At 45.3% G+C, this 16,295-nt stretch overlaps 2 pseudogenes; both read left to right on the top strand.

Annotated features, from left to right (window-relative positions):
- Positions 1 to 2,833: 2,833 nt before the first annotated feature.
- On the top strand, positions 2,834 to 3,627 carry LOC146203513 (NAD(P) transhydrogenase, mitochondrial pseudogene; annotated as a pseudogene).
- A 285-nt stretch (positions 3,628 to 3,912) lies between these two features.
- On the top strand, positions 3,913 to 4,323 carry LOC146203512 (NAD(P) transhydrogenase, mitochondrial pseudogene; annotated as a pseudogene).
- Positions 4,324 to 16,295: the final 11,972 nt, after the last annotated feature.

Below are 16,295 nucleotides of genomic sequence, written 5' to 3'. Positions count from 1 at the left end.
CTACCCCAGTGGGTTAACAGCAGTTCTGCCCTTATACTGTGTTCAGTTTACTCTATGTATTACGCGCTAACCTGTAGGAAAACGTGCTGAGTGTTTACGCGGCAAGCCACCAGGTTCCACTGTGCATCCCACTGCCATAGCCTCGTTTCCGCAAGCTGCGGCCACTCATGATTGAAACATGGCGAACATGCCATGATGCATCGCCTGTAATTTTATTAGGGGTGTCTCAATTCCTACCAGAGGGATAACTGCAAAGCGTATTCAAATCTGATGTTTTATAAATTGCCAGGCCATGGCGCTTTGTTGCCGGGCAGCTGCCAGGAAAAAAAAAAAGAAGCACAGCCGTATTTCTTTACGGAACATGCTTCGAGCCTGTAGGCTGTGGCCGCTCCGTTATATACTCATATTCGGATTTTTTTTTTTTTTTTTTTTTTTTTTTGCTCTTGTCGACTCGCCAAGGAAACGGCCAATTCACAATTCTACGAAAGATAAACAATCCCATCAGTGGTACCGCACAGGCGGCTCATGTTTCCTCTTTGTCCGCGCGTGAATTGAATTCGTCGGCGCGTGGATTAAAATACTGGTGCACGATTTATATATGCCGACGTTCGTGTTTTAGCAGGCGGCCACCGAATTACATATATACGCTGCATGTAGACCAAATGCTCAGCACATGTATTAAACCGTGCGGCTCGTAATAAATTGACTGCCACCCCTTCTTATATAGCCGCGCACTTGAATTAAATTGAGTCGGAAAACCTGCAGTGGAGAGCAGCGGGTAAGTGGGAGGCATCTGCTCTCGCCTACGTGCGCTCTATAAGAAGGCATTTGATATTAACATTTGAATACGGCATCTTTCGCTTTCACCACTTAAAGCCCGTTGGGCATACGCAGGGGGCTAAAGCTGAGATGAAAAAGAAATTCCCACGTGTAGCACCGCCGTTATCAAACTGATCACTATGGCCAGCATAGTTTTTCTCCGCGATGTCCAAAAAAGAGCGAAGTTTGGATTGCAGATTTAAAACTGCGGTAGATAACGCATCTTCACAAAATATTCACGCGCTTTTTCAAGTTTTGGAACACTTTCCAGACAAAGTTTGGAGCTTAAGGAGTTGATGTAGGACAACTGTGGATCATATTCCCGAGGAGACGCTCCGAGTTTCGCCTAAAAGCACTTGCTGCTGGGCTAGTTGGTTTTGGTTCATATTTAAAATAGTATAAGGCGCAAAAACCGACAAACACAAAGGTAAGTGACGGGACTAAGCGCCACGTGTGGCGCTTCGTCCCGTCACTTACCTTTGTGTTTGTCGGTTTTTTGCGCCGTATACTATTTTAAATATGATCCGAGTTTCGGTGTGAAAGTTTGGTTTTCTACTGTCTCTTCAGCTTCAAGTTGCAAGATCAAAGCATTCAAAATAAGAAGCTGTTCGTAACAAAGAGGCGCTTGCGCTCTCATGCATCTTGATGGAACTTCCATGCGTTGTATGGAAGGCCAAAGCTCTAAAAAGATTCGCCATATCGCCTCACGCTCTTGTAAGCAAACGCGCCGCATTGAACTTACATTTGGAAATTTCATGGCAAGTTTTTCTTTCCACTACGAGAGCTATACCAGAACTATGGATAGCAAGGCGTGTGAACGAAAACATTCCGGGAGAAATGACAGCAAGCGAAGTGAGCGTTTTATTTTTATTTGCCGATTTCCTTGCGAGAACCTCTGGACTGGTTCAACGCTACGGGTTTACCCCCGTCTCATTTAGACCAAAACACGCTGCTCTGCTCACAGCATTCTCAACCGTCATTTATAGAAGAACATAGGGCAGGTAAAGTGAATAGTAAACACACACACGCGATCACTCCGACGTTTGCTGTGCGGAGTGCTGGCCATCCAGAATAAGCCAGGAACAGGGTGAGATGCGTGTGTGCTCGACGGCCAAAATGCACGCTATAGCGCGTAGCAATCACAGGGCTAGCTGGCCTTAAGAAAGCAACACAGAACAATCTTGACTCCTATAAGACCTTACAATAGATACGCGACACAACATACTATCACAAAAGTTTTAGATGCGAAGATTTTGCCGTTGTTTACAGCAGCTACTTTACTGCAGCCTTCGATTAGCTGCGCGCCGCCATCTTCCAACATTCTATGTTGCCAGGTTCAAACCTCGTTCATCGGCCAGGTTTAGCAAGCAAAAGTCATCTGGCAACCATCAAACAGTTTGATGATGGCGGCAATCACGCGGTCACCACTCGAATGCATTGGCTGAACGGGCAGCTTTCCCTCTAGAGTTTTTGTATTAGCTCTATGGGCATACGCCTTCTACGCGGCTTTTGATCATTGTAAAAAAAAGATTAATAATAATAATAATAATAATAATAATAATAATAATAATAATAATAATAATAATAATAATAATAATAATAATAATAATAATAATAATAATAATAATAATAATAATAATAATAATAATAATAATAATAATAATAATAATAATAATAATAATAATAATAATAATAGGCCTCCTTTTTTATCAAACGCGGACAAATAGGGGAGCTTCCACCGGGAAGTCGGCTCCAAGGGAAGTCGGTACCGTCAGCGCGTCAAAGACGGTGCGGTGCCGACGAGCGCTTTTACCTGGTCACAGTTAGCGCCCCGTAAAAACAGCTCAAGTTGCAGTGCCATGCCAAGATGCTTCTAGCACTTCAGCATTCCAAGCTCTCCTTGGAGCAGACTTGTCTTTCCAAATCAGCAAAATGGTTTCAGCTTCAACGAACATTTAGCAGAAGTAGCATTTGTCGGACTGATGGCTCAGGTGCAGCCGAAGGACCTAAATGAATCTCATACTCGAAACTTTCTGTTGGTGTCCCCAAAGAAATCTTCCAGAATGAAAACCGGGTTGCACTTAGTCCCGTCGCTGCTGCCGCATTGGTCAAAAAGGGCTTCAAAGTCAATGTTGAAGAGCAGGCTGGCGTTGCGGCAAAGTTCAAGAATGAAGCCTATGAAGCCAGTGGAGCCCACATCACTGATTGCAAGACCACCTTCCAGTCGGACATTGTGCTCAAAGTTCGTCCTCCGATAGAGCTTGACAAAGGCCACCTTCGAAATGGTGGCACACTCATTAGCTTTCTGTACCCTGCTCAGAACAAGCCGCTTGTGGACGAGCTCGTCAAGAAGCAGATGACCGTCTTTGCAATGGACGCTATTCCCGCATAAGCAGGGCTCAGGTGTTCGATGCCCTTTCATCCATGGCCAACATTGCTGGCTACAAGGCAGTGATTGAGGCAGCCAACCACTTTGGCCGTTTCTTCACCGGTCAAATCACTGCAGCGGGCAAAGCTCCTCCCGCCAAAGTTCTTGTCATTGGTGGTGGTGTGGCAGGCTTGGCCGCTGTTGGCTGCTGCAAAAACATGGGAGCCATTGTGCGGGCCTTTGACACCCGTGAGGCTGTCCGGGAACAAGTGGAGTCCTTTGGGGCTGAGTTCCTCACCATGAATATGAAGGAGTCTGGTGAAGGTGTTGGAGGTTATGCGAAGGAGATGTCCAAGGAATTCATTGAAGCTGAGATGGCATTGTTTGCTGAGCAGTGCAAAGATGTCGACATCATAATCACCACAGCACTTCCCTACTGAAAAATCTGTAAGGGGCAATAACCTCACATTTTCTCACACAATCTCACTCAATTCACATAAGAAATCACGTACAAGTCGCATATAATTGCATAAGTTGTCATAGTTTCTTGTACATTATTATAAATTATGTACGATATTTTATGATAATGATATGCCCTTTATGAGGCTCTATGCGAATAAATGAGATTTTATGAGGTTATTGCCCAGTAGAACTTTTGGTTTTTCAGTAGGGTTACCCCGGGGAAAAAGGCACCCGTGCTGATCACTAAGGAAATGGTGGAAACCATGAAACCTGGCTCAGTCATTGTTGATCTGGCGGCAGAAAGTGGCGGCAATGTCGAAACCCCCAAGCCCGGGGAACTGCACGTGCACAAAGGGGTCGTGCACACAAGTCGTATGCCAACGCAGTCCTCGACTCTGTATGCCAACAACATATCCAAGTCTCTTCTGTCCATTGGCACGAAAGACCACTTCTACATCGACCTCAACGACGAAGTGGTGAGGGGTTCCATAGTGCTCCAAGAGGGAACACTTCTGTGGCCGCCGCCTGCACCAAAGGTGTCAGCCGCACCCCCACCTCCTCCGAAGCCAGTCGCGACTGAAGCCAAACCATCTGTTGTCGCAAAACAAGAAGCCCAGGTCCCAGACTATTTCAAGGAGACACTCAAGAAGTCACTTGTCTACACTGCAGGCTAGCTTTATATCTAAAGCTGTTCTTTCTTGTTTCATCTGAGTATTTTGCTCTGCAGCCGACTGAGAGTAGATGTTCAGTGTTCTTATAGTTTTCTGTGATTGCAGGGAAAAATCGGGACATGAGTACTTTTAACACGATATTGTTAGTACCTCGTGCTGAAAATAAATCGACGTCGTCGTCGTTCCCGAAATTGCTTTAGGTAGTCCATTGCTGAAATAAGCCCACTTTAAACGCAACTGCTGCGCACACAATTCAGCTGCTAGTGCAAAGCAGAGTAGCCCTCGCAAATTGCTTACGCAATCTCGATAACAGCGTCATCGAACACTATACATCCTCGTATACATGGTCTATACTGCGCTTTCCAAGAACTGGTACTCTACTAGGTGGAGTATACCAGATATCGTGTTCTTTCTAGCGGCTGCTTACCACTACTAAATTGCCTGAGGAGTGGAACAGTTCTTCCAGCAAAGATTACTACTACGTACGCATCTTCAAAATTGGGCGAATAAAACAAGGACAAAGGAAGGGGTGAAACGCACAACACACGAAGAGCGCAGACTTCTAACTTTTTTATACGAGTCGTTTTTTTTCTTTTCCTTTTTAGTCTTTTTATAGGCCTTTTTACTTCCGATGCCTGGGTGCAGCCATCTTAGTTTGATGGTGGCGCCCCGTATGAGCCAAACTGGGAACGTCCGCTCCGGCTCCTCTTGGCGCCATCTTGGGGTGTGCTGTGCGTATTGATGCTGCGGTGCGGCAATGTAAAAGTGCTGTTTTGCGGTGCTCATGAAAGCTATCCGACACTTTGGTGCTATTTGTGCTTTGTTTGAGCGCGCCAGCAAACCATATACCATCCGTCTGACATAGCGGCAGCTGTTGGAAACAGCATTAGCGGCCGGGGTGACTGCGAAGGACTACGCTCCACTTCCGCAGTGAGGATGCATCGGTTATATCTTTCAAGATACATGTATTTTCAATTATGTTTCATAATCGCAATGGTAACTGCACACACAAACACACAGCGAATGAACCGTACGGGCAGCTACCGAACGCGGAATGCAGATATTACGAAAAACGCTTTCCACTTATCGCCACATTGATTTAACATGAGGTGCGACCCATTTCGATATACGATCGAGCTGTCCTGCTTCAACAATGTATACTTTCAAGTTAAACTACGGTTCAAGACTAGCACTTAAAAGAAGTAGGGTCTAAAGTACCACCTGTCGACGTTTTTATAAAGCCTTGGTGCTCGTCCTGCGGCACAACAACATCGTATACCCCCGTCCCGTACGTCGTAGCAGCATCGTTTGCACGGAGTATTGTTGAGCAAAACGTCGAAAAACGTGCGCTCTCAGCTGCACCATGAAAGAAAACGACAAATTCGCATCCCATACAGCAGCACTTACGAAAGCGACGCCACCCGCTGGGGCTGCGGACTACGGCACTCTCGTCGAGCGCTATTGCCTAGTCGTCGCTAGGCCTAAATTGTTTCGCATCGAAGGCACATCCGACGACGCTTTGTAATTGCTCAGCGCTAGAGTAAATGGTCTCTCATGCAACTGCCTTACTGCCGATCCCATAGTATCAGTAAAAGAAAGATGTAAATTTCGGTGACGCCTTAGCAGCGGAGCCAGAGTGCAGACGATGAGCCGCGCGCCGCACCAGCGGCAATGTGTTGCGTAACTTATTTGTATTGCAATTATCAATCACACGGTATGGGTCAGAAATCTGAAAAAAAGATTTCTTTTTTTTTTTTTTTTTTTTTTTTTTTTTTTTTTTGCTGTCGGCTTATTGTTTAAGTGAAGAACAGATTTTAGCACGCTCTTGCGTTGGCGGAAAAGATCCACCGTATCGTTGGCGCGAAGGGCTTGCGGGAGGCACGGCCTGCCCGGCGTGCGTGGCTTCTACGGCGGAGGAAGTGAAAGGGGCATCATATTCGTGAGTCCGTCATTGGTACTAAGTCTATCTGGCTTACATAAAACGTTCATAGGCAAATTAAATAAGGAGAGACTGGAAAGCGGTGAAGCAGAAACATATCACAGCCGAACTCGGACTGTCGATGCATGCTTCCCGCATACGCTCTCGGCAATCATGCTGCGATTTATTTGATTCTTTGCGCAGTCCACGATCACGCATTGCTGTCCCGATGACATTACCACTAAAAGGGGCTCTAATAAAGGTATTTAAGTCTCTCAAATGACGATATACCGAGGTGCAAGGCCGCTCTGCTATGCATGAAGCGTGCGAATGCACAGCCCACTCGGTACTGGCAACAATGGGCCGGCGCTAGGAATCTGGTTAGAGAGTATTTTCCTCCTCTCCTGCTTGCTCTTGGTAAAACGATCTATACTCTACAGCCGCCAGCTAACAAAATAAAACAGTACATAAAAAACGCTACAAAAATGAAAAAAAAAATAAATAAATAAACGACTCGTTTACCCGAATAGCAGACTCTCATTTACTACACGGTATTAAGAAGGCGCCGGAACAGCACACAAGCAAAGAAAATCGGAATAAAAAAAATACCATCTCATCAGAGCGAAGCGCGCATGCCCACGTGGCTTTGACCACTACAGCAGACACGCCGGGAAGGCTAAGAAGAGTGCGAGATGAGGAAGAGGGCAAAGGGTAAGTATTTAAAGCAATTAGAACACCTGACAATAAAACCCAAGGGAAAGAAAGACCGGGTAATAAAAAAAAGGAAAAGGTACAACATTCCTAAAAGTGCAAAAGTTAACAAGGAATACGGTAAAAGGCGATGATGAGACCACTGAATACCTAAATTAAATTACTCCAAAAGGAAACGAGACGCTGCCAAGAAACATGGTAAACAAAAAGGAGAAGGGTGCTAACCATAACTACGGAATTGTAACCTGAAGGCGTGAAAGTGACAGCAACAAGAAACGTTAGTTAGTAAAAGTGAACGAATGTAAGAAAAAAACGGCAGGGGGGGGGGGGGGGGACTAAATCTGAGAGTATGAATTTCTGCTTTCTATACTGAATTTAACCTTCTGAAAGAGGAATGAACGGCGCACTCAGACACTGTTCCGCATTCTTAGCAATTAGGACGGCCTCAATTATTTACCGTTTTGTCTTGGTACCACTCGGGGCGAGGAATTCAGCATTGTCTAGATGCGGTCGACAATCCCGTTCTTTATTTTATTTTTTGTAGCGAAAATTACACTACGCTAGGTATTCAAGCCGTCGGCGTGGCCCCGTCACGTGGTATAGATCGAGAGCTGGCCAGGAGGAGGAGGGGGAGAAGGAGGAGAAGAAGTAGAAGAAGAAGTAGAGGAGGAGGAGGAAGAATTGAAGAAGAAAACTCGGCAGTTGGTAGAGGTACAGTGCGACAAAAGCGAGTTACTAGGACAGATGGATCGTTCGAACGTTGTGACAGCGGCATATTAAACCCAGGTCTACGCAGAAAAATTTGCTGCAACACTCACAGCTTTAGCTTTACCACAAGGTTCAAGCCATGCTTCAACCCCCGTATTTTTGTTTTTACTTTTTGCAGTGTGTGACCGAATTCCCACCTGCATTACTTGACAAATCGCGCTCGTGTTCGATTGTCCTTTCACTGAAGCACTGGCCAGTTTGATCGATGTAGTCATGAGCAATATGAGAGGGAACAAAGTTGCAGCATTTATTTACTGATTACTCCATAATTACGTGTGGCAAGCACAGTTGTTTCCGGTTTCTAAATGGTATTTATCTGGACGCGTACTATCCAAAGGGCGTTTTGGTATTTAATATAGCAATACCGAATATATTCGCAATATTGTGCAAAGAGTCTGATCCCTGTCATACCTGTATTGTCCATGTAATACATCCGAGGACAAGATGACGGAACATCATAGATGAATTCTGTGGCGCATTCTGTTACTTTGCGTAACCTTCGAGTAATGTTTCGAATAAAAGTTTGAGTTTCGCGCTGTATGGATGTCGTGTGTTCTCTGTCTTTGTCCTTGTTTTATTCGCGCGGTATTGAAGATGAGCAAATTTCCCCAAATATCCCACCAGAAAACACTTCCAGGGCACAACTACCAGTGCCAAAAGGAGTTGAAGAACGCTTACTTTCGCCACTTGTCTAATCCGGTCGAGTTTACGGTCGTCTGTGACCTGCATCTGAATCTGAATCAAAACTGGTCCGGCGCTCATTTCGCTGAACGCGTGTAAAGAACTTCCCGTTTTGCGGATGTTAAAAAGTGCTATACTTGAGTAAAGACCCTCAATAGCATCCAATCAGCGAAAATATGCACGTGCTCGCGTACATGAGTATGAAAACATACTGTATTCGCAATACTAGTGTAGTCACTTTTGCGTACACTTGGAGTGCCTCGCCATTCAAGTGTCCAGTAAGGCAGAGCGTTCCGAATCCACAGCAACACTTCCACGGCTCTCCAGCAATAATTACGCAACAGGGACTTATGGCCCATTCTGTTGAAGGGACGAGAGCAGAGGCGCCCAGCAGTACAGAGCAGTACAGGAGCACTCCGAGCGATGGTGTAACTGTCCTCCCACGGGAACGCTCTCTGCGTGTCGAGAGCAGAGCGCCACGACCATGTGACCACACTTCTCTCCCCAGCATTCTCCGCCTGCCCGCAGTGGCGGCAGTTGCAACCAGAGGAGAGGCCAATGCTCCGTGAAGAACTGCTTGTTTTTTATACCTTGTTCTCACAGCGCGGCGATCTGCCTCCTTTGGCCCTTTCGACGCAAGCAGCGACTCTCAAACATGCATACAGCACCTGAGCAATGCTTTCCGCTCGCCGAGCGCCGACGCTTGAAGCCGCCATTTTGAGCGTCGCCGACTCGAGAGAGAGAAAAAAAAAAAAAGATGGCGCGGATATGACGCTTTATGCCATGTGACTTCCTCTACTCTCGCTTTAGACGAGGGAGCAGCCGGGAGTGCACTCGGCTGCTATCAGCGGAGAAAAAGCCCTCCTCCTCAATCATCGCAAGTCAGTGACTCTTCTTCTCTCCCACTGGAGGGCACCCGCTTGTCTGAGCAGCTTACTGGGCCCAGCCAGAAGCCCGACACATTCGTCTAAAAAGGCTCGATCGAACATTGAAATTTTACGTTCGACGTGATATCCCGCGTCATCAGGCATGCTTGCTACATAGACTTCGTTTAAACGTGGCTTTCACGCGCAAGTACTTGCATTTAATTGGACAGGTGGACTCGCCGGAATGTTCAGGTTGTGGCATCCCAGAGACTGTGGACCATATATTATTGGTGTGCCCAGTGTCTGCGGGCGAAAGAAGTGAACTAGCCGCTTCCTTGAAGCGCTTGGACAAGAGACCTTTGTCGGAGGAACTGCTGCTGGGCGCTTGGCAGGACAAGGGGAAGGGTGTCCAGGCAGTGCGTGCTCTTTGCCGTTTTTTGTGCATCAGCGGGCTTGATTCGCGCTTGTGAGGCAAGCTGCTGTGCCTGTATATATATTCCATATGGCTTCTCCCACATAGTCACCCATCATGATCTTCTTTCTTCTCCCCTTCCCCTTCCCCACTGCAGAGTAGCAGGCCAGATTTGAATTATTGCGCCCAACCTCTCAGCGTTTCCTTTCAATAAATCCATCTATATCGAGTGCGCCTGCTCTCCCATTCGAATTCAGGTTACCATTTACCATTTACAGGTTACCATCCACACATGAGATCTTTACATTGTCATATTCAGCTAATTCTTTTATATTTCATATCTGTTTTAGTTGCATTCAATTGCCTGTAATATCAGATTTCGGTCCTCACTTGCCCTCACCAGATTTACAATTTCATGCAAGGTAATGCAGACACTGCCTGTACAAGACACGCTTTGTTCTAGTGTACTTTATAACGGTAATATTCTCGGCTTCCTTGTTTGGGGTAATGAATTCAAAGCAATTGCATACGCTGACGATCTTACTTTCGTCAGCATTGACAAGATCATTGAAAAAGCAGTGTCCCCGACAGATCAGTCTGTATCATCGTATTCGGTGCTGAAACGAACCACCCCAAAAGTTCTGGCCTCTGTTTTCGTTCACTGACCCCAACATCCCCCTGTTTTACCAGAACAGAATGATAGCACGTCCTCCTAAACATACTGGCGTTACACTTGATGCGTTTAAGTCAGTTGTACTTTACTGAACGCTGGTCACAACCGCTGAGTGTTATGCTTAGACTTTTGTTCCGCATCAGCCTCAAATTTTTGTTGAAGCGCAGACCTGTAACCCCTTTAAAGCGAAAAAAAAAAAGATTATCACACTGCTGTAGACATTTGATCCAGCTATTTCATCGAATATCTGCAACATTAATTTGGTCACAAAATGTCGAGCTGACGCGGCGTGAAAATTTATTCAGACCTGTTTGTGCAAAGCGAATGGGTTTAATGCGCCAGTATGTCACTTAGTCAACTGCTCTCTTTCCTTTTTTTTCATGGCTGCCTCCCTTCGACTATTAGAGTATTCTGACAGGTGAACTTCATGGCTCTGCTACAAAACTGAGCAGTTTCTTCCCATTTACCGACTGCCCTCTTAGGACTAATGAAGAAAGTTTACGAATCGGTGCGGTTTTCGGAGTACTCACAATGTTTCGCGCAAGGGGTCCATACAGGCAATTGATAACGATGCACTTTCTACCGCCATTGTATACTTCTTTAAACTTTGGTATCAAAGGTAATGACGTGTCAAGGGGAGTGTCAAAAATGGCAATTTCTCCTGACATCAAATCGTTTTTTTTTTTTTTTAAATTACACACCAATGACCGACGTGATAATACGTGCCTCCACAGGAAGAAAGTATATTTGTATCGCCTATTAACTGTCGCCTTTGCGATGTAACAGAAAGAAAGCACTGAACAATGTTTTAAACTGCACAGGCGCACTTTCATTTTGAGACGTGCTGCAAAGACCGTTCCGAAATATCTTGTTTTAAGCTCGTACAGTGCACCATACCTCACGGTTAGTCAACCTAATTACGAACTCTATGACACGATTTTCATGACTGGACTCAACAGCCCGTGGAACACACGCATATTGAACAGCAGCGATGAAACTAATGTTCGACCCGGAAGTGATCTGAGCGGAATGGTGCTCCAGCTAAGGGGCCTCTATGAGGAAAGTGACTTTCCATCAAACTTGTTTTGCGCTGTTGACGCGTAATCTATTTTCGCCGCCCTTTTAGTTGTGCTTTATTTTCTGTCGAGCTAGTGCAGCGTCGCCACTTGCTGAATGTTTTCTAAATGTTCTAGTATACAGCTCGTTCCTGTAAATAACGGCGCGCAAAAAATACCACACACACACACACACGCACACACACGCACACACACACACACACACACACACACACACGCACACACACACACACACACACACACACACACACACACACACACACACACACACACACACACACACACACACACACACACACACACACACACACACACACACACACACACACACACACACACACACAAACGTTTCAGCGATAGCCGAGAGAAAGGTTGCGCAGCCGGCCCACACAGAAAATTTAAAATGCTCAATTCCACGCTCCACTGCAACTTTTTTTTTTTGTACTATCTCTTCCCTCAGACGGGTTCAGGAGGCGTGCGCTCCACTGTGGCCTACCAGAAAAGGAGATATTGATAAAGGAGTGAAATATGGGAGAAGTGCATACTCAAACGACAGGCGTTCTCAGAACTATTTTACTCTTCGGAGTGTGCGTGTCTATTTTTTTACCCAACCATCCGCATGTTGCATGCATATCTGTTGAAGTATTTTTTTTTTATCACCCTGCTCATTTATTCCAGAAAGAACAAAGCCCCGATAAAAAAAAAATGCCGTTCTTGCCTTCTTCTGATTACATGGTTATATATTTTGTTTGTATTAGTTGCGTTTCTTTTTTTACGCGATTTCGTCAGATGCAAATTCTTCCTAAACATTAGCTGCATCTATTGCCTTGCAGTAAATTTTCTTGCCACGCGAATTGCACAGTTTCGAGAAGTGATTGCGCCATACAGCGTTTGTGCCAGAACAAGTGCCGTGTATGCTGCTTTTATGTCCAATTATTTAAGTCCTTACTTCTGAACCCGGCGTAAGACACCCTCCAAAACAGATCAGCACATTTTCTCCTGCGCTACATCTCTGTATCAAAGGAGAAGAAAAAAATACTGTTCGCATGGAAGCGATGTTTTGTAATAAATACAGTGGCAAGAAATGAACCGCTCCTCCCTCTCCAAATGTAAAGCATGACTGTCCATCTGGGTTGACTAAACTTTCGCTTCATATTTCCCGACAATTTTCCGCGCAGTAACTTTGGAAACAGTAAACATCATTTATGCTGAAATACGTGGGAGAAGACCTTTCGCAGGCAGCTAAGTTGTAAGAAAACAATCGTCCGCTAACAGATGTTTCCAAGGCCGCGCTCGTCAACGGACGTTGGGCACAGATACTGCGGCGGCAGCCGCCAAACTGGCGCCAAATCTCTTCTAAGGACGAGGACTATACTTCGTCTCGCAAGATGTTTGCAGCACTGTGAATGGCAGAGGCACCCCCGTACAATTAGGATCACGCGCAATAGGCAATTGTGCTCCTAGGCGCCTCTCGCCGCCCAAATTCGCGGGGATGACAGTAGACGCAAAATTCTCTATTATAGTGCGCATGGGCGAGAGGCACTTAGGCGCACAATTGCAAGGGCTCCTCTGCCTTTTGCAGGCTAAGTGATGCAGAGCGCGTCTTTCAACTGGCAGCGTGTTTTGGAAATACCTAAAGACATGGACACATGGGCTCAAATTGCAGCTCCCTAATACAGCACCAACGCAATTGCCCTGTTAAGAAACAAGTTCATTTTAACCGGAACAGCTGTCGATGGACAAGGTCCTTTGGTTATCAGAACCGGCTAAGAAAAGAAACGCACCGTAAAATTTTCAATCGGCAAGAAACCAACGAAACTTATAGTCATTTGTGCGAGCACTAGATGCAGTGAACGCTTCAACAAAAGCGAAATGCACACGAAAAAGTGAGAAAAAAATCTTCAACAGCTTGACGCCTCCCCATTGAACCTCGGTAGCTCATTTCAAGATACTATTTTACCGCTGTTTCCTCCCCATCTCCTTTTTTTTTTTTTTTGTAATAAAGCGTCATAAACAAGGCTACAAACAAATTTAAATTCTGACGCCCTGCCACAGTCATTTTCGGTATTTTTTATTTCCGTTGAAGAGATATTACTTCAAGAGAATTTTATAGCTGTCACAAAAAAAAAAAAAAGAAAGAAAAAAAATGCGCCCAAATGCGAACTTACTTGCCTTATTAAGATTTATAGCACGTTGCCTGTTCGCTTATTCCTGCTTACATTTTTCGAAAGGTAGACGCAATCGGAGCAGATCTTGCGCCAGCGGAACGAAATAGCACCCCACGGCTGGGCTTCGCTGCTGACCGCCCACTGGAGAATCAGACGTCGAGAAAAGAGGCAAAGAAGAAATACGGCACAGCATAACCAATCGCACCAAGCACGAACGGCGCTCTTAACACGCCTAACTATGGACGGACCTTACAAGCGGGCAGCAAACACTCACCACACCGCTGTTCAAAGATGAACTATATAAAGACCCATAATATTACAGCGCGAGGAGAGCCCGAAAAAAATGGAACAAACAAACAAAGAAGATTTTCGAGTGCAAGAGGATGCTGCCGTTCGCAAAACGCTTTAGGCTTGCCCAAATATTCACCTGACCTGATTAAGATACCGAGCACACAGAGGCGAGAGAAAGATAATAAAAAGATACCAATGCTACTACATGCATATGATCCGAGGATCCGATAGGTGCGGAGCCGGAACTCACTTTCGAGGGAAGACAGCCCCTGCTCAAATATTTTCTTTCAAAAAAGACAGAAGAAGGAAAGATTGCTCCTTCGAGACCTTCTTTGCATTGGTTTACTTACACAGGTTGAATTGCCCACAAACATGCGCTGATATCTCGGTTTCCGCGCTGCTTATCATTCAGTGTTGATCTGGTTATGTTCTTTTAAAGTAAAAAGAGGAATGAAAAACTGAAGCACAACCAAGCGGATAATCAAAATTCCGCGTTTGCTTCTTATTTTTTTCATGACGAAGGTAACAGCAAGCTGATTAAACGGCGCGCCTTTTCCGGGATTATAGACCGAAACGAACGAGCCATATCATGCATTCGGCTCATCCCCAAAACGGGTACCGCGAATTGTAATCAACAATGCGACACAGTAATTAGCAACGGAAAAGCAAACACGGAATTCTGACACACGTGACCTTCTGTCTTCTTTTTGTTAAATATGCTTGAACAAAGTGCGAGGGCCAAGGCAAGGGAAGAAAACGCGTTACACCATAACTGGTAGTTGACCCTTTTAACTCCCCGCCTACCCTCATGCGACGGTGAGCAATTGAGCTTGTGGCGTGCCTGCTGCTAGATCCACGATCGCGGGATCGAGCAGGGGCCGCATTTCGATAGACCAGAAACGCGAAGACATTCATGGCGTGCTATGCGATGCTAGTTCAATATAAGAACCTCAGCTTGTCTGAAATATTCCGAAGCCCTCGACTACTGCGTCCTTCTCAGGCCCATCCTGGCGTATTATACCTTCCTCAAAGGTATAGCACCGAACCAAACAGTTGGTTTGTTTCTGGGCCGTCCTACTTCGTCATACTAGAGCTGCCGCAAACGAATAAAGAAGCCAGTAGCCGATAATACCAATGACTATCTCCTTTATTTCGCTCCCGACAGGCTTTTTCTTGCACATACCCTAACTAGTCACTCATTTTATTTATTTTATATTTTTCTCTGCAAGAGCTCTACAATTGATCCGCACGTGGCCCAGCAGCGAGCCTTACGACACGCATCCGCCTATCTGCTGTTCAGTGTAACTGAGACGAAATGGTTAAAATAAAATGGAATGGCTGTGACACTCGCAGCCGCTAAAGAAGAATACACCAGCAAACCTAGCAGATTTTCTTGAAACAGTTAATTTGTATTAAATTCAGACGCAAGCCAAAGAAACAGAGTATGTTATTTCTATATTTGGGAACACAGCGCGGAACAGGACGCAACACAAGAGAACGAAGGTAGACCTGTCCGTCCTGTCTACCTTCGTTCTCTTGTGTTGCGTCCTGTTCCGCGCTGTGTTCCCAAATATGGATTTGAACCAACTAGCCCAACAGCAAGTGTTGCTTAAACGTTATTTCTGCTACTTAAAGAGTTCTAAATTTTCTTCTCATTATTTTACGTTTAGTATAAGCTTGCAGTTTGCCAACGAACATGGCTTCAGGCCGGAAGACAATAGCCAAGCTAGCAAGAGGGCAGATTAGTACCAATAAGCGCCGCAACAAATCGTTCATCAGCACTAAAAAAATATTATCTCCCGTTTTTAGGACAAATAAGTAAGTGTATTTGTACGCTTGATTAAAAAACAGGGACGTTAGAAGAATTAATGCACCAGCAATTTTAATTTACCCTTCTAACAAGGAAACATCAATATATCAATATTTCGCCTCTGAACTCAGCTGGACTAATCAAGCATAGTGCACACAAAATTGCGAGCCCACAGATCCGCACCAGCCCATCAATACGAAGATTGTATTTTACAACACATTTTATTATCGGCGGAAAGCAACAAAAGCCAATGTGCGATGCATTTGCATATCTTATTGGAGAGAATGGGGAGGGAGAGGTGTAAGGTTTCAGATGAATGACCAAAAAAAAAATATGCAAAAACCAAGCGCCGATGAAAGGTCCGCCCATTCGGATCTCTACGAAAATCCCTCATTTTGTAGGAAATGTGACCTGGAAATAACGGTCGTTCGTCTCTAACACTGGGTGTATTCCACCGTGAGATTAAAATTTCGCGGAACTGGGCGACGAAGGAGGCAAGAATGCAATAAAAAATATTGCGTTTCGAGTTTACGCACCACATAAAAAACTATTTAGGGGGGGGGGGAGGGGGGGTCTTTTCATGGCATCCTACTGATGGCGT

This window comes from Amblyomma maculatum, chromosome 1 (genome assembly GCF_055883805.1).
Source record: "Amblyomma maculatum isolate TAMU_Amacu chromosome 1, ASM5588380v1, whole genome shotgun sequence".
Lineage (NCBI taxonomy): Eukaryota > Metazoa > Arthropoda > Arachnida > Ixodida > Ixodidae > Amblyomma > Amblyomma maculatum.
Note: the sequence above shows the minus strand (reverse complement) of the source record. Positions and strands in the feature narration are given on the sequence as shown.